The sequence below is a fragment of the Vombatus ursinus genome, unplaced genomic scaffold (genome assembly GCF_900497805.2).
Source record: "Vombatus ursinus unplaced genomic scaffold, bare-nosed wombat genome assembly UNPS02014786.1, whole genome shotgun sequence".
Classification (NCBI taxonomy): Eukaryota; Metazoa; Chordata; class Mammalia; order Diprotodontia; family Vombatidae; genus Vombatus; species Vombatus ursinus.
The window spans coordinates 33,902,839-33,921,973 of record NW_020954564.1 but is presented as its reverse complement, the minus strand read 5'-3'; positions in this window follow the sequence as shown (position 1 = coordinate 33,921,973).

Below are 19,135 nucleotides of genomic sequence, written 5' to 3'. Positions count from 1 at the left end.
GCAACTGTACCAGGTGCAGAAGAAGCCTGGGATTAAAATCGGGATGGATTGGGGGCAATAATGTAGTCATGGGCTCTTCCCAATAAGGTAGTCCCCTACACAGGCCCTAGATCTCAAGAAAACAGACAGGGTGACCAATTAGGTAGGGAGATTTTCACAGATCATCGATTTAGAACTAGAAGGGACCCTCTCATCTTATAGAGCAGGAAACTGTGTCCCAGAAAGGGGAAATGACAATAATAATAAATATTTTTATTATAATAGCTGACATTTACATAGCGCTTTAAGGTTTACAAAGTGCTTTACATACATTATCTCATTTGAGCCTCATAACAATCCTGTGAGGCAAGGTACTATTATTTTTCCCATTTTACAGATGCGAAAACTGAAATTTGGTTTCAGTTAAATGACTTGCCCATGGTCGCACAAACAGCAAGTGCTAGAATTAGGGTCTGAACCTAGACTCTGATTCTAAATCCAGTACTCTTGTGGGGGTGCCAGCCTAGGATCCCTTGACGAAATAAATCAGGTCCCCTGATTCTATCATTATGACTTCATTCCTTTGGGCCTAGAAGGCTCTTCTGCTTCTTCAGGGCTTTGTATTAAGAAGTAAATACTCTTGGGAGAAAGAGTAATAGAACTTCAGAACCTAGAACATAGACTGTTAGAACTGAAAGGGACCTTAGAACATAGAACATAGAATGTCAGAGATGGAAGGGGCTTAGTGACTATCCAGCCCAACCCCTTCATTTTAGGGGAGAGAAAACTCTATCCCAAAGAAGGGAAGGGACTTCACTGAGATCATGCAGCAAGCTAGTGGCAGATCTGGAATCACAAGCCCAGGGCTCCTGATGACCAGTCCATGCTCCTTCCATTAAAGCTTCCTTATTATCCATTAACACCTTAGTTATCAGTTAGCATTTTAGGAGGGATTAACTGACAATCAGAAGAGAACGAAGATAGGACACAGGATGTAAGTATGGGAGGTTGGGAGAGAGAGGAGTGGAGAACTCAGCAAGAGCATCTTTGGAAGGGGAGGGAGTCCAGGCCATACCCCCAGCTACCAAAGAAATTCCACCTCCTCCCCAATGTGCTGAAGGCTTACTCAGCCCCTAGAAGCTGCCAATCAGCCCAGCGCCTGTCTCCTAGTTAGACCAGGAGCAGTCCCCCAAGTCCATGCATGTCTCTCTCACCATTCCTTTAGGGGCCATGACCCTCTCAGCCTCAGAACCCTCATAAATACTTCTGGAAGGTTAGGGGACCAACTCTATAGGAGTGATGGAGGTTCATAGAGCTCATGGCTCATTAGGGCTAGAAGTATCCTTAGAGACTATCTAATCCATCTGCCTCCTATCACATACGAGAAAAAAGGTCCAGAAGGGGGAAATACCTTGCTTGAGGTTGCAATGGGGGACCTCTTTGCTCTCAATACCCTAGGCCTTGGTTCTGCTATGATGGGATGAGGGGACTAGAACGTGTCTTTATCATTGACAGCAGGCTCTTGGTTTTATCCTTTTCTTCAAGACAGTAGCTTTTCAGAGCTTCTTGTAAAGAATAGAAAAATAAAAGAAGCAGAAAAACTTTTTGGACATCAATGAATGTTATACTATATAAATGACTGGGCCCCTAAACATCTGGAGTCCTATAAGCTCAACCACACATTGTGCCCCTGAAGCAAACAGGGATTTCACGAAACAAGGACAGATTTCACGGAGCTCAGAAGCTCTGATGTCATTGGGGGAAAGAGTTGAAAGATGAGGAGAGAACCTCTGACAAAGTCAGGTGGATAGAGACAATAACGCTCCCTTGAGTTCCTTTCTGCCTCTTATGTTCCAAGATTCTAAGTGCCTTAAGGAAACTTGGATATAAATATTGCCTGAGATGGAAGGTATTCCCTTTCACACACACACACCATGAATTGCAGACAGAAACTGACTTGTCCAGGGTCACCCAACCAGGATGGGATTCCAGGACTCTATTAGAGTATATAGCAGGTTGCCTCCTGACATTCTCTCCTGTGAGACCCCTCTGGTTTTTCCCCCAAGACTAGTGACCCTCAGAGCCCTGAAGAGGAACAATGGTGTAACAGTGATGACTGTTTGAAAAAGGCCTACCTGACCCTTGGATTGACCTGGAGACCCACTGGGGTTGGAGGGAGCCTTATTCATCCTAGCTATACACAGAGTGGGAGGCTGGGGACCTTTCCCTTTCCTTTCCCCAAGGCCTCTCTGGGATTAGGCCCAAAGTACAGAGGCCCAGAGGAGCTCAGAAGCACAGACAGTGCTCAGACTTCTTCCTTCACATAATGCCCATCCCACCATGAGCCTTGCAGAGTTCCAGCCCAGAGTGCCACATGTGCTTTCCTCAGCCCATCCTTGCTCTTCCCACAAATGGCCAGGAGAGGTCATCATCGAGCCGAGCAGAGCCATGCTCTCTATGATTTAGCGCAGTAATCTCTTCCTCTTCTCTCCTTCCATACTCTCCCGCTCCATACACATACACTACATAAAGAGTCAATACAAGTTTAACATTTCCTTCCCAACTCAAAGAATTGTCTGGGTACCAATATATCCATCCCCATACCCCCTTCCTTTCCCCACAAAAGATTTCCACGATTTTCACTGAGCACTTTCTCCATTAAAGAAACACACTGCACCTCCACTAAAGTCCAATTGCCATCACAGGGTGATGGCAGTGACCCTGAGTTCTCAAAGTCTATAGCAGTGAGTCCAAGACAAATTCTGACTGGTTCTACCAAGCTGGTAAGACTTAGAGTATAGGTCCATTGATGGATTATGTCTGTGGCGCTGGGTGGCCATGATGGAGGCGTCCATGACTAGGGTGGCTATAGGGTAATCAGCTTTGAGGGAGTCTGTAACATTCAAAGACCATTCACCTAGTCACAGGGGAGTAGCAACATGGATAGATCGCTGGTCATTGAAGTATTACACTGGTGAGCTAGCAGCCAGTAAGTTCCTGGGTTACAATCCTGGCACTTACTGTATAGTATTTCCTATGTGGTTGGTAATTCTCTCACTCTCCTAGTAGCTGGGACCCACCACTGATTGCTGCTCTCCCTGCCTCCTGCAGTATCCTACTTTCCTTCCTGCTTCCTTCCTCTCTCTGCCCTCATCCTCTGTCCTTTTCCCTTCCCCTTTCTGCCCTCTCACCCTCTTGCCCTTTCCTGCCAGTTTTTATCTTGGACCTCAGTCCACCGCTGTGGTCTCTAGTTCCACCCCCAGACTGGGCACCCAGGGCAGGCTCTAGCAGAATGTCAGGGACTTTGGAGAAGGGTCTCTTGAGAATCAATAGATCTGAGGTATAAGGGGAAGCTTACCGAGATGTCAGGGCTGTCCCCCATCCTTAAAGCACTGATTCTGGAATGATGCTCCTATGCAGGAGGGTGCTTGTATTACTCCCTGGGGCCGTACGAGGCTGCTGGTGCAAATAGGGGTGGCAAATGGCAAGAGGCTGGGGAAACAAGACATTTAAAGGCCCAAGCAACTTTCTAGGCAATGGGACCGCCAGGGGGCAGTGGGGCTCCATTAAAATTTCCTCCAGGATACTTTCAGCCCATTCTGCTGACTTAGGGGTCAGGATATTCTCTCCCCCCTCGCCCTCCAAAGCCTAGGAGACCTCATGCTACTCCCCTGCCCTGAACACGACAAGACCACCTCTTCCCTGAGGCCTGGCTGGTTATGAGGGATGTATGTTTGTGATGGTCTGTGAAGCAACGGGGTAGGGGTGGAGGAGACACTGTGATAGCCTGTGTTCTATAGGGCCTCCCCGCTCTAACAGTCTCTTTTTAATATTCCTTATAGTTCTTACATTCAGCATTCTAAACTCTGATACTCTGCTCTCTCTGTTAGAAGTCCTTTCCACCTGCGGCATTCTAAGATTCTAATTGTTTAACAAGTCTCTGGCCATAAACGCTGCTCGTGGCACAGAAGTCCCCCGCAGGAGTGTGCTGGACAGCCTTAGAAAAGACTCTACTCTCTGACTCTTATCTCGGAGGGAGAGCAGAAGCAGAGGCCTGAGACCACCAGTCACCATGCCCTTCACCAGGCCCCCTTCCCCAATCCCACCAGGCACCTATTGCTGATTGGTCCTTGTAATCTAAAGTCTTTCTTCAGACCCACTCAAATGGAGGTGGCCGCAGTACCCCAACCTATTGAGACTGTGGGAAGGGCAGGAGTGGGGAAGGATGGAGGGTTATTTTGAGACAGAGATTCTACAAAAACAGGAAGCAGCAGCTGAGTCTTATAATGCCCTTCCGAGCCCACCTGGTTGGAAAAAGAGAATGAGAGAGGGAAGGAAAGAGGATATTGAGTTTCCTCCTCTTGTCTTAGCTGCCTGGCCAGGTCAGGCTCCAACTGGGACAAACCCATGGGACCAGAATCCCATGATATTATGGGTCATAAGGTGACCCACAGCTGAAAGTCTTTCTCTCTCCAAGCTGCCACACAATACACCTCCCCACACATCCTTTGCTGAACAAGTAATCTCTCCTACCTCCCAACATACACACATGTACAAATTGTGAAATAGAATGTTGTAGCGGAAAGAGCAATAGATTTGGAGTTAGAGCACTTTGGTGAGAATCCTGACTCTGATACTCACCGATTGTGTGACCTTGACCAGTCCTTCAACCTCTCTGGGCCTTAGTTTCCTCATCTGTAAAATGAGGATTGACCTTGATATTATTTAGAGTCTCTTCCAGCTCTAAACCCTCTGATTTGATGACTTATCTCCCCCAAATCTGTCAACAGCAATTGCTTCCTGACATTCTCTCCTGTGAGTCCCCTCTGGTTTTCTCCCAAGCCTAGTGACCCTCAGGGCCCTGAAGAGGGACAATGAAGTATCCTTCTGGACAATGCTGACTGTTTGAAAACGGCCTTCCTGACCCTGGGATTGACCTGGAGACCCAATGGGGTGGAAGGAACCTTATCCATCCTAGCTATGCACAGAGTGGTAGGCTGAGGGCTCAGGGAATTCCTGACCTTCCCCTTTCCTTTCTCCAAAGCCTCTCTGGGACTAGGCTCAAAGGAGAAAAATTCATCCCTCCAAGACCCTTTTCTTTTACTCTGTACCATTGCCTAGGATTTGAGATCTAGAGAGGTAAGACCTAGTTCTTGCCCTTATGCAGCCTAGTCTATTAGGAAAGAAGACATTGGCACAGAAAACTAGAAAACAAAAAAGGTTGTGGTCAGTGTATTAGAAAGTTACTAAGGACCTTTCTCAGTTATGGCTAGGGGATGAATTATGACCAAACGAGGGACAGAGGCAATTGCAAAAAACAAGATAGGCAATTTTGGGTCTCTGGGAGAAGTAGAGAGAGAGAGACAATGGGAAACATAGATGTAAGGGAATGAGGGTAAGGGCCTGTTGGTTTGCTTTTGGAAAGAGAAACCAGAGAAAGTACACACACACACACACACACACACACCACACAAATGTGTGTGTATATTAATATCAATATCAGACAACCCTTAGACTAAATGAGCTCTCTCATTGGGAATGAGATAACTGGGGGGGGGGGAGCAGAGAGAAAGAATCTCAGATCTTACCCAAAGGGAAATTCCCCCAAGTCTCTAGTGTGGCAAGCTGAGAAAAAGGACAGGATTGAAGTGTCAACTTCTCTACGTGTTGGTTTCTTCCCAGAATCTTTTTCCCTTCATGGACCTGAAGAGATGTTAGAATACTGCATCTTCTCTCTGGAAGCCCGAAGAGCCTGCTCTCCTTTCTCTCTAGCTCCCACTCAAGTGAGAGGCATAGAGGAATCAATCTCCACCAGTGAGGAGAGGGTTCCACACAATCGGCCCTTTGAGCCAAGGTTTACATAGGTGATATAAAAACAACAACGATAACAAAATCAATAAAAACATTTTTAAGTACAAACATAATACTAATCAAGGTCTAAGGAAGGGATGATAATTTCTAACTAGGTTTGGGAGTAAGGTTGTTAGTATTAGAGAAGGCTTCCTACAGGAGGTGGCATTAGAGTTGATGCAGCTAGGTGGGGCAGTGGATAGAGCTCTGGGCCTGGAGTCAGGAAGAACTAAATTCAAATCTGGTCTCAGACAATCACTAGTTGTGTTACCTTGGGTAAGTCACTTAACCTGTCTTCTTCAGTTGTAGTTACCAAAATAGTTGAAGATCAAATGAAATACTACCTGTACAGAACCTGACAAATAATATTTAATAAATGCCTGTTTCCTTTCTTGCAAATGGATAGGATGTCAAGAGGTAGAACGGGGAAGAATGTATTGAAGATTAGGAGTCAGAAGCAAAAGCACAGAAACTTATGATTCATTCAGAACCTTGAAAGGGAGCATAGGATCACAGGATGTAAAACTGAAGGGGCCTTAGAAATCATCTTTTCAGACCCTTTATTTTATAGGTGACATCCATGGAGTTCACACGACTTGCCCAAGGTCACACAGTTGACAAATGGCAGGGCCAAGATTTAAGCACATATCCTCAGAACCCAGATCTCTTTCTACTACACCACTCAATGGGAGATAAAACTAGATTATACTGACGCAGATTTAATTCTGGCCCAGCCCTTAGAGATCCCCTAGGATCATAGATAGAGGTAGACCTAAGAGTTGATCTCAGAAACCATCTGGTCCAAGGTCCCTATTTTGTGAATGAGGAACTCAGGCTCAGGAGAGATAAGGAACTCGAAAAGTTCACACAGGCAGTAAGCCTCAGAAACATTTGAACCCAAGACCTTAGACTCCAGAGCTATTGTTCATTCCACTATATCATGCTACTTCTTCCTCACTTGAGGGATGAGGAAACTGAGGTCCAGAATGGAAAAGTGACTTAATCATAGTCATGAAGACTGTAAATAGCAGAGTTATTGGGGTACCCAAGGAGGACAAGCACCTCTGATGTGAAGGCTGGCAAGCCCTTCTCAGGGCCACTCATCCACCTATGGTGTCCACCTGGCCCTCAACTCTCACCTGTGGTGCCACGAAGCTGTAACATATGCAATGGCCACACCCCAGTGAAACCAACCCTAGGCAGATGGGCTAAACTAGGTTGAGGATAAGCAGCAGGCCTCAAACCCATCGGTGAGTTAGGGGGGTGGCATGTGAAGCCTCCCCCTGGTGGAATGGGTGGATGAGAACAATTTGTTCCAATGGCCACAAAGGTGGCTGAAGCAGGCTCCGTGGAGTGCTTAGACCTTGGTCAGACCTTGAAGATACCAAGGTCATCCGCTGCATCCCAGGCCATCATCACCAGCCACCTTGACTTTTCTCCTGACACTGGCCTTAGATGACTCTGGAAGACAGAGTAGGGCTGATGACTTTGAACGACTCTGCCTCACTTAAACCCTATTTATACTCCAGTAGAGACATCACCCTACGAGGTCAGTGGTCCTCTTTGAAAACAAAAGACAAGCAATACCAAATGGAAGGGCCAGGATTTTAACTCAGGGTGCTCTGATCCCAAATCCAGCGGCCTTTCCATGAGACCTTAACAAAATGTTTTGGTAGCTTGAGGAAAGTTTTGAATGCACATCAGGGACTACAATATGCTTTCCCAAATAGAGGGGTTTTCGTTTTGAAGAGGAGCCTGGAAAGGACAAAGTTTCACTCCATATGCCTGAGGCTCCCCAAGACACATTCATACTCTGGTTTCTCTGGGTATTTTTGCATCTTGGGGAAGGGCCAGCATTAAGCAAAGTCATATGACAGGGCTAGGACTCAGGAGACCCTGGTTCTTATCCTGGTTCAGCCACTTTTTTTGTGACCTTGGCCAAGTCACTTCCCTTCTTGGACCCTCAGTTGTTTCCTCTGTAAAATGAGGGGCTTGGAGGAGACAGCCTCTAAAGTTCCCTTCCAGATGTAGACATATGATTTTACGAGACCAAGACTGGATGTTCAAGGCCCTTTCCAGCTCTAACAGCCTAGTTCTGTGTCCCATCCTGGCCCAGACAGAAATGCCACAGTTCCCTCTATCATGAAAGGCCATGGGGTGATGGGGAGGTGGAGGGAGAAGGCAAGGACAGGAGAAGAAGCATTGCCTTTATATTCCTAAAGGTGCATGTAAATTGAATTTCTCTAAATTAAGTTATCAAAGAACCACCCAAAGGAATCCTTTGGTGCCCTGAAGAATTTCTTCTAATAGCAATTTAAAGCAGCAGACCTTACAAAGACTACTTACTCCCATTAAGAAGGACTTTATCGCTTCATCCATACAGCATCATAGGTTTTAGAAATCCTCTGAGCTAGGGGAGAGGAGGGTATGATGGAAAGAATACTCCATTTGGAATTCAAAAGAGGTGAGCTGGACTCCCACTACTGAATCTTAAGACCCAATTGTTAAATTATCAGTGTAAACATTTACACCTCGGAAATTGGCAAGCACTTCAAATAGGGATTGCTTTATCATTTTGTTGATTGCCTAGACTTAAGAAAGTGATGGAGAAAATATGAATAATGCAGATTAAATTTAAGTGTATCATGTACACTTTTATTCCAGAGAGCTGGTTTTTAAATATTTACCACCACATCACTATATATGTCCCGGTTCATCATCTTGAGCAAATTATTTAACTTCTTTGGGCCTCAGTTTCCTCTACTATAACAAGACTAAATGATCTTGGGTTCCTTTTAGGCCAAAATACTAGGTTCCTATGATTCCATTTGACAGAAAGCTAAGAGGGATCAGTAATACATTGGATGATAGAGATGGAATCAGAAAAAAGATCTTGACATTCTAGAAAGCTTGATTGAATCTATATATAATGATGAAATTTAATAGGGAAAGGTGTCACCTTATATTTGAGTTCAAGAAATCTACTTCATAAATACAAGGGGAGAGAGACGCAGTTAGCAGTTTGTCTGAAAAAGATCTGGGGGTTTTAGTGGAATACAAGGTCAATATGAATCAACAGTGTGGTACGGAAGCCCCAAAAAGCTACAGAGATCTTGGACTGGTGATGTTTACCTTGAAGAAGAAAAGGTTCATAGCGAGATGGGATTGGGTGGGAGAGGAGGTAATGGCTATCATCTTTACATACCTGAAAGATTGTCTTGTGGAAAAGTGATTTAGGGGCAGCTAGGTGGTGCAGTGGATAGAGCTCCAGCATTTGAGACAGGAGGACCTGAGTTCAAATCTAAGCTCAGACACTTGACACTCATTAGCTGTGTGACCCTGGACAAGTCACTTAACCCTGATTGCCTCACCAAAAAAAGCAAAAAAAAAAAAAAAGAGAGAGAGAGAGAGAGAGAGAAAGAGAGAAAGAGAGAGAGATTTAACTTGTTCTGGTGGTCCCAGAGGGCAGAAGTAAGAGCGATGTGGGGCAGTGGATGTCGTCAAGCTATCCCATAGCAGGATGGGCTCCTTCTAGAAGAAGTGAGTTTCCCTCCTTGTTGAAGATTTTCTGATAAAGATTAGACAACCAACCACTTGTCTGGTAGTCGATGGTTGGAATTCTTTCTCAAGTGTGGGTTGGGCTAGAAAGCTGCAGAGATGCCTTGTACCGGCCGCCGCGCCGACCCTCTCCTCCTATAAGGAGCAGACTGCCAGAGTCATACTCACTCTCGAGTCTTCGGTCCTCAGCCGGATAAACACACAGAGACGAGCCATCGGGAGGCGCCAACACCAGAGCTTTATTCAGAGGCCATCTCGTCCTTAAGTACCTACTTAGCCCCTCCTCCCCAGCCCGCTTACTAGCCAATGATTGTAGGGTCAGATACCGGAAGGGGCTGTCTGAGTTTAGCACACCAAGGGGGAGGGAGTGACGTAGGAAGCCAGGACCGGATACAGGAAGAAGGCGTCTGGGATTAGTGCATAGACAGAGTACGTGACCTAGGAAGTCAGACTCAGATACTGGGAGGAGGCGTCTGGGGTCAGTGCTACACAAAGGGACCCAGGAAGTCAGGAAGGTCACAAGATGGAGGCATCTGGGGTTGACGTTGCACATAGGGAGGGGACTAAGCAAAGGGAACTCAGTCCTCTGCCGTCCCACTCCCACATGGCACCGCCCCTTGCCTCAGGAGCTTGCTCCGGCTACTTCCTTGCACCTACTTCCTTGCACCCAGCTTATCTCACATAGCACTGCCCACTGCCTCAGGGCTTCTCCGTACCCAGCCCATCCCAGTTCACCACGACTCCGCCTACCACAGCCCCTGCCTCGACTTCTAAATATACCCAGATCTTACCCTAATCTTGCCACAGTGCCCACCTGGTAGTTGCCAACATAGACAGTCCCTCACAACGCCTTCCAACTTTGAATTTCTCTTTGATTTGAGTCTTTTATCCTGAAGCTAAGGTCCAGAGCGGGCAAGAGGTTTGTCCAAGATTGCACAGAAAGTTAATGACTTAAGTAGAACTCCATCTGCTTTCTCTTGACTCCCAGGCTTGGACTATTTCCTTTGTACTGGGGAATTCAGCACTACCACATATTGGGTCCTTGGCATAGACTATTCTATGTAAGTCTCATTTCCTGGCAACTAGTGGTTCTCCTCTGTATCTCTCAAGATTGACTAGCCCAGGGCTGATAAAGACCCAGTAAAGGCTTGTTAATTATCTTCCCCATTTTTCGGTGTGGAAATTGAGTCTCAGGGACTTGCCCAAGTTTACACAGAAAGTGAGTGGAAATTCAATTCAGTTCCATTCAACAAGTATTTATGTACAGTGCCAGGCACTGGGGATGCAAAGACAGAAACTAAAACAGTCCCTGCCCTCAAGGACCTTACATTCTATTGGTGGAAGAAGTGGATGGGGTAGGAAGGGTGAAAGGCCCAACATGTGAACAGCAAAGTAAACATATGTAAGGGTATTTGGTGAGTTCTGCCAATCAATCTATTGGAATTATAGGGTGTGGGCCTTTAGCTGAAGGGCATCCACCATGAAGGTAGATAAGGTCCTAGCATCTTGCTGGATGACACAAGGAACTCTTCTGATTGATCCCCAATGCCTGGGACTTCCTCTAAGATGACTGAGATTTTAGAATCAGGGGGATGGACCCTTGACAAAAGAGTCATTTTTTTCCCCAATAGTTTATAAAACTGAGCTGTATAACAACTGTATAACAACTTGGACTTCTAGTCCAGAGTACAGAGTACTCTAGTCCAGCACTTCTTAAACCGTGGGTCATGACCTATATGGGGTTGTGAAAAATTTGGCAACAGTAAAAGGTTTCTGAACACACAACAACCAAAAATTAATTCAAAATCAAAAGCATAATGAATCTGAGGTGTTTCTGGAATCTCGTGCCCATGGTGCATCAAGCAACTTCACTGAAGCCTTGGTTTTGAATACAAAGCATGGGCACTTTGCACTGGGCATGCCCTCAGATCACAAAATGCCAGCGAAAGCTGCTGAAACCGAAAAAGGGTCATGAGTGGAAAAAGTTTGAGAAGGCCTACGACTGAATACAAAAAGGTGGGAGGGAGATTTTTCCCTTTCCTCTTCTAGAGTAGAAACATGTTGGTTTTAGGAGGAGCATTTTGCAAGCTCTATGTGTTTGCCCAGGTGTCCCAAGATCCTTGGACCTGCTCAGATGTCTGTATTACTTCTTCTGCCTCCCTGGCTGCTTTTCTAAGCATAAATCCTAGGGTTCATGAAAGATGTGCTTTCCATGCAGGTTGAAGAGTTCCCGAAGGAATGAGAATTTCAGAATTTCCTCAATGGTCTACTCCTCAGTAAAGGAAAAGGGTCACCCTTCAGCTGAAGCTCTGCCCGGGGGACCAGAAGATCTGGAAACTGCCAACTCCCCATGCTATTGCCTGAGCTCCTCAGACAGTATAGGTCCCAGGTAATGGGGAGAGAGGCTCAGTAGCCACTAAGTTTCTTTACCTTTCCGGGAGGAGTCTGATGGGCTATTTGGTTGCTTTATGTTTCTGTATTTGTTTGTGGGCCCCTGTGAATACTTTGCATCTTGTGGATTAACAGAGGTGGGTAAAATAAAGGTAAGTATATACCTGATCCCCATTTTGACTCCACTGAATATCAGTGGGCAGAGGGGGTGGGGCTGGCGAGTTAGGTACCCTTTTATCCTACTATGGGAGAAATCTAGGTAAAATGCCCGTTGTTCAGCTGCATCTGACTCGTTGTGACTCCATATGGCATTTTCCTAGCAAAGATCCTGGATCTTCGTCAGTTTGCCATTTCCTTCTGCAGTGGATTAAGGCAAACAGAGATTAAGTGATTTGCCCAGGATCACACAGCTAGTGAGTGTCTGAGGCCAGATTTGAACTCAGGTTTTCCTGACTCCAGGACCATTGAGCCACCTAGCTGCCTACCTGACACAATGCCTACTTGACCTTTACTATAAAGATTTTTCTGGAGAACACTGGGTAAGGACAACGATCTAAAGAGAGAAACAGGTCCTTTGGGGTCACTCCTTAGAATAGAATCTGGTTCCTGTGAACCTGGAGCCTTTAAGGAACATGAATCCCTGGGAATATAAGAATCAGGCCAGGTGTCACGTAGGAGGTGGCGGACCTGAGATGAGCTAATTCTCAGTCATGTGGTCCATCTACCATAGCATAATTAGCCATTCACAGGGGAGTCCATGGAGACTGAATTGGAGACGATGGCATCTTCTGGAAAGAGACTGGATCTGGAACTCAGGAAATCATGGGGGGAGCAGAAGAAGGCCCAGCTCCCCTGCTTTCAAGTTGGGGTTCTGTCAGAGACGAGGTAAGAGCAAGCCTGACCTTTCCCCCACAGCGAGATGTTTTCTCCATTGGAAACTCTGTTTGCGTCCAAAAGACAGCCGGGAATCCATGTGCTCAGGTCCTGAGCTCAGATCCTGCCAAGGATAAGGTTATGCAGGCAGGCTCCAGCTCCTCTCCCCAAAGAGTGCTGGGAAAGGAATTCCCCAGCTGTTTCTCTTCCTTATGCTGCAGACACTGTTTCTTTTCAGAGTAGCTCATATATCCAATGTCTTGGGGAGCTAGGGACCTGGGAAATGGGAAGAGAGGTAGAAAGGGGGGAAAACAAGAACTCAGGAATGAATAGCATAGAATCTTAAAATATTTGAGCTGAAAATCAGAATGTCAGAGCTAGAAAGAACCTCAGAGCACAGAATGCAGAGGAGGCAGGGTAGTATAGTAAAAAGAACACTGTCTCTGGAGTAAGAGGACTTGAGTTCAAATTCTGCTTCTTGTGCTTACTACCCCTTGACTTTGGAAAAGTCAATTAACATCTATCTCCCTGGGCCTCAGTTTCCTCATATGTGAAATGAAAAGATTGAAATAAATGGCATCTGAGGACCCCTTCCCTAGGCTTTAGATCTGTGATGCTATGAATATTAGTACTCGAAAGGTCCTAGGATATAGAGTATAGAGACAGACAGGTCCTTAGAACATAAGACCTAAGTGGTTAAAACTTAGAATTTACAATTTTGGAGCCTGAAGAGATCTAAAAGGTCTAACCCAACCCTCTGATTTCACAGAAGGGAAACAGAGGGTCCAAATCAAATTAAGTCAGTAAGCATTTATTAAGTACTTACTGTGTTCTAGGCTACTGTGCTAAATGCTGAGGATACAAAAGGCAAAAACAGAAAAACCAAAAACAGCCCCTGCCCTCAAGGAGCTCACAATCTAACAGGGGAGACAATATGCAAACAACGATGTACCAACATGCTACGTGCAGAATAAATTGGAGGTAATCTCAGAAGAAAGGCACTAGAATGATGGGGGATGGAGAAAGGCTTCCTGTAGGAGATGGGACCTTAGCTGGGACCTGAAGGAAGGCAGGGAAGCAGCAACGGGAGGTAGATCATTCCAGGCATGTGGGACAGCCAGAGAAAATAACCAGAGTCCTGTGAGGACATCAACGGAACCAGTGACGTGAGATCACAGAACACGTGGAGGGAAGAAAGGTGTAAGAAGACTGGAAAGGTTAGAAGGGGCCAGGCTAGGACAGACTTTAAAGCCAAACAGGATTTTATATTTGATTGTGGAAGTAATAGGGAGCCGCTGGAATTTATGGAATGGAGGAGAAGGGGTGACAAGGTTAAAACCTGCTTAAGGAAGATCAATTTGGCAGCTGAGTCAGAGGATCAGCTGGAATGAGGAGAGACCTGAGTCAGGGGGACCCACCCACAGGCTTCTGCCACAATGCAGGTGTGAGGGCCAGTACTAGGGTCATGGCAGTATCGAAAAAGAGAAAGGGATAAACAGGAAAGATATTGAGAAGGTAGAATAGATAGGACTTGGCAACAGATAGGGTATAGGAGGGGGAAGAGAGTGAAAAGTCAAGGATGAAACCCAGGTTTTGAGCCGGGGTAACTGGGACAATGGTAGTGCCTTCAATAGTCATAGGGAAGTTAGAAAGAAGACAGGGTTTGGGGGGGAAGATCAGGAGTCAGCTTTAGAAATGTTAAGTTTTCTTGGGGAGTAAGAGTTGAAACGTGACTTTCCCAAAGCCCTAACAAAAGCCAGGGGGAGAGCCAGGACAAACATTCAGGTCCTAGGCTTCTTCTTCTGCATCACTCCTGAATAGGAGAGCTTTTTTTTTTTTTTAAGGAAAATCATGACCCTTAGGAATAAAATAGCATTTATGCTCATAATGCCAATCCTAAACGTCAATGCAGTACAAGCTTGAGCAGGAAGAGTGGAGTTGGAAAGGTTTTGAAGACACATCTGGTGATGGATTGTGCACCAGCAGTGGGGAACCTTCAGCCTCGAGGCCGCATGTAGCCGTCTAGGTCAAGTGTGGGCCCCTTGACCAAATCCAAACTTCACAGAACAAATCCCCTTAATAAAAGGATTTGTTTGGATTCTGTCAAAGGGCTGCACTTTAGGACCTAGAGGGCTGCATGTGGCCTCGAGGCTACAGGTTCCTCATCCCTGGCAAGCTAGAGAGGCTTATCACTAGTTTGGCTTCAGGGTGATGAATTCTTAAGCTTGAGTAACTCTCAAAGACTATCTACCAGATCATAGAGGGATGTCTGCTAGCAGAGACAGTAACCTACTCTGACAAAATCACAAGTCTACACTCATCTCTTACCCATCTCTCTGGACCTCAGTTTTCCCATCTATAAAATGGGAGGGGGGGTTGAACTGCATTATTTCCGGTAATCCTGCTTTCAGATTCTATGACTTAATGAGTTCATGATACTCACACAATTAGAAAGGGCAGAGACTATTATCCAGTTTTAGAGATGAGGAAACTGAGGCCCAAAGAGTCAAGATGACTTATCTAGCTCCTCCTACCAGTTAGTGGCAGAGTCAGGATCAAAATCCAAGTCTCTTGACTCCTGGGTCTGGGCCCAGAAAAAGAAAAAAAAAAGTTCACACACACACACACACACACACACACACACACACACACACACACACACATACCCCACCTGTCAGTAAAGTTTATTATTTCAAGACTGTTATGGGAACTCAAGGCACAGGACAGGCAGAGTGTTAGCACAGTCAGGGAGGCAGAGCCATTGGCCTATGGGAGCAGGGATGTTATGAGTAGAGACATTCTAGAAACAGGAAACAGAATGGACAACAGCACAGAGATGGGAAAAGACAAAGCATCTGATCTCAAAGAATCTGTGCAGCTGAAAGGTAGAGGACATGGGGGGAAATAGTATGAGATAAGTTTCAAACAATAGGATGGTGCCAGATTGTTAAGGGATTTGATTATCAGGGCAAATCTGAACTTTTCTCAGTAGATAACAGGCAATGTACTGAAAGGGAAGGCTAGGTAGTGCAGTGGATACATCGCTGGGCCTGGAGTCAGGAAGACCTGAATTCAAATCTAGCCTCAGATACTTACTAGTTATGTGACCTTGGGCAAGTCGCTTAACCTTGTTTGCCTCGGTTTCCTAATCTGTAAAATGAGCTGCAGAAGGAAATGGCAAACTGTTCTAGTACCCTTGCCAAAAAACCCCAAGTAGGGTCACAAAGAGTCAAATACGACTGAACAACAACAAAAATGTACCAAAAGGCTTTGAGCAAAGGAATGACACGGCCAGAGCTAAGCATAAGGAAGACATATGACAGAGGCATGTTGGATGATGCATTGGAAGAGGAAGAGAAGTAGGATGAGGAAAAACTCTTAGGAGATTATTGAATCACCCAGGTTGGTGGTGATGAGGATTTGGAGTAGGGCTGTCACATAGGGTCAGGAGCTGGAAGTGTAGAGCGACAAGGAACCTCTAAGGCTATCTAATCCACCCCAGTAATTTTATAGATGAGGAAACTTAGAAAAAGTAAGCGTTTTGCCCATGATCACAAAAGTTGTGTCAGAGGTATGATTCAAACCCAGATCCTCTGACTCCCAAGTCAGCAGTTTCTCTACTGCGCCACACCACAGTAGTTTTGAAGATCAAGACAAAAAGTCTTCACATGTTTGTTCCCAAGTTTTATGCTACAGCTTCTGAATTTGCACTCAAGGCCTCCCATCCCTGTTTTCTCCAGCAATCCTCTTACCCAAAGATCTGTTCGCTTTTTGTGTCAGCCCAGCTCAGGGCTTGACATGTTATTCTTCACTTCTCTCCTGTTCCCTTTCCCCCAGCTCTGGCTTTGAATGGGCCTGGAGGTGGGAAAGGAACCAGTTTATATTCACTGATTCTCTGCTCCTAACCTATGCTGAATAGGAGAGTCCATGTTCCCAACCCTGGTCACACAGCACGTTGGTGGCAGAGCTGAAACTTGAAACCAGGATTACTGACCCCCAATAGGAAAAGACTAGAGAATTCACCCAGACGCTTAAGAAACCGGAAAATGCCAACCTAGAGAGATTTGAATACCAGAGAAGGTGCCCTGTCCGGAATGGGCTTATGGGTCCTTCTGTGAGAGCTTTTGGCTACCCTTAATGTCTTCCCTCCTCTCCTCTAGGAAGTCTTTCCTGACCAACCTCAGCCCTAGGGGATCCCTCTGTTCTAACTCTGAACTCCACTTGTCTAAATAGCCTAACTAGAATCTTATAATTCTATATCACCAGAACTGGGAGGACCTGTAGAATGTTGGAGTTAAAAGGGAACTTAGAACAGAGAGCACAGAATGTTACATAGAATGTTATAACCGAAAATGGCCATAGAACACGACATAGAATGCTAACATTGGAAAGGCCCTTAAAACATGGAATGTCAGAGAACACTGGTTTATTTAGGCAACAAGTAAGAGTGGATTGATCCTTGAGGGCTGAAGTTGGTCAGGAAAGGCTTCCTAGAGGAGAGGAGTTAGGACATTAAGGATGACCAAGAGGTCCTAGAAAAAGACATGCGAACCCATCCCTTATAGAGATCTTAGACAGAGAACCTTAGACAGAACTTGAGAACTTAGAAGTTAGAATTTCAGAGCTGAAATGGACGTAGTGCATGGAATAGTAGAGCTGAAATAATAAATGCTTGTTGAACTGAATTGAATTCTGGTCAGGGGTCCTGAGAACATTGAAGCTATTAGCTGAAAGGATTGTGGAAGGGAGAGGCAGGGGAGAGGCAATGTGGCATAGTGGAAAGCAACATGGTATAGTGGAAAAAATATTGGTTTGGGAATCAGAGACCCTGGGTTCAAATTCTACCTTAGATATTTATTATGACCTTATGCAAGTCATTTAACCTCATTGAGTCTCAGTTTCCTCATCTGTAAAATAAAGGGTGGGGGAGAGGGGTAGACTAAATGATCTCTGAGGACCCTTCCAGCACTAGTTCTATGAACTTAGTAAAGCATAGAACATCAAAACTGAAAGGAATCTTGGACTTTATTCCAACTCCATCAATTTGCAGTTGAGGAAATCGAGGCTGAGTAAGAATGATTTGTCCAAGATCACATAGTTAATAAGTTTCAGAGCTGGCACTTCAACCAGGTCTTTTGACTCTCAGGCCAATGCTTTTTCCATTGCCCATCTCTAGTCCTGGGGAGAAGGAGAAGGAGGGCGGGAGAGTTTTAGGGGAAAATTCCCAAGCCCTTTCCCCAAGCAGAATTGCCCAGATGGCTTAGGAGGGGGTCCCTTGCCTTAGCTATGCCAGAGTTTACCCAGAAGCCCAGGGACCTCTGACTCTATAAAAGGGGGTATCTACTATATCCCCTCTGCCCTTCTCCAAAGCCCCATTTCCCTCTCCTCCTCATGGACTCACAGATGTGGCTGGCCCTAAGCCTGGGCCAGAGCTGAGTATGTTGCAATCCATACACAGCTCCCCTACTGTCCCTCCCTGCCCCTGGACCTCAGCTGACCACAGACGGCCTGTGGAGCGGGGCTCTTGCAGAGTTTGAAGTCAGGCCAAAGCCTGGGGGGCCAAGTGGAGAAAGAGGAAAGGGGAGGAGAATTCCAGTTGCGGGCCCCTGTCTGGACAGACCACGTCTGGCCTCTACCAAGGCACTGATAGCTGACCACATTGGGCCGGTCATGTAGCAGCCCACCCGCCAAGGTCAAAGTGAGTGAAAGAACACAGCCTGCCCAGCCAAGGGATGGCTTGCTCCATATGCTTCCAATTGGGGCTGCTTTCTGGGCTTGTGGTCTGCTTCTTGGGTCCACACCCTCCACACCATCATGGATGTGGGGGGCCCCAGGATGAGTCCCCTAGCATGTCTCCCAGCTTCCAGACCGGGGACTGTTAAGACAGATGGCTCCTCCTCCTCCTTGCCCTTTATTCTAATTCACAGGGGAATAACCCTGAAAGGGTACACAGTCCTGGAGTGTACCACAAAACTTGGGCAAGTCACTTCTGGCCCCAGCCCTCAGTATCGCCCTCAGTAAAATCAGACAGTTGGACTAAACAGTCTCTATGGCACTCTTCATCTATGGCATTCCAGGTTCTTAGAGATCTAACATTCTCTAGTTCCAAGATCCATTCTGGCTCAAACTTTCTTTGTTGCAAGTTCCTTCTCAACTTTTACATTCTATGTTTTAAGGTCCCTTCCTGTCCTGACATCTTATCTCTTATGTTCTAAAGTTCCTTCAAGTTCTGCCTTCTATGTTCCTAGGATAGTGGCATTTTCTTCCATCCTTGGAGTATAGGAAGCTAACAGGTGCTTAGAAATGTATAGGGGGAATAAGGTGCCAAGTGGTATTTCACCTGGCATTAGAGAAACAACAAGAAATTGGGTAGTGGAGGATACAAATTTTTCCAGGGAATAGACCTGATCTCTAAGGTCACAATCATGTAACCAAGTTTATGATGTAAAGGAGAGGCAACTCTCCATTATTCATGGATAGATTA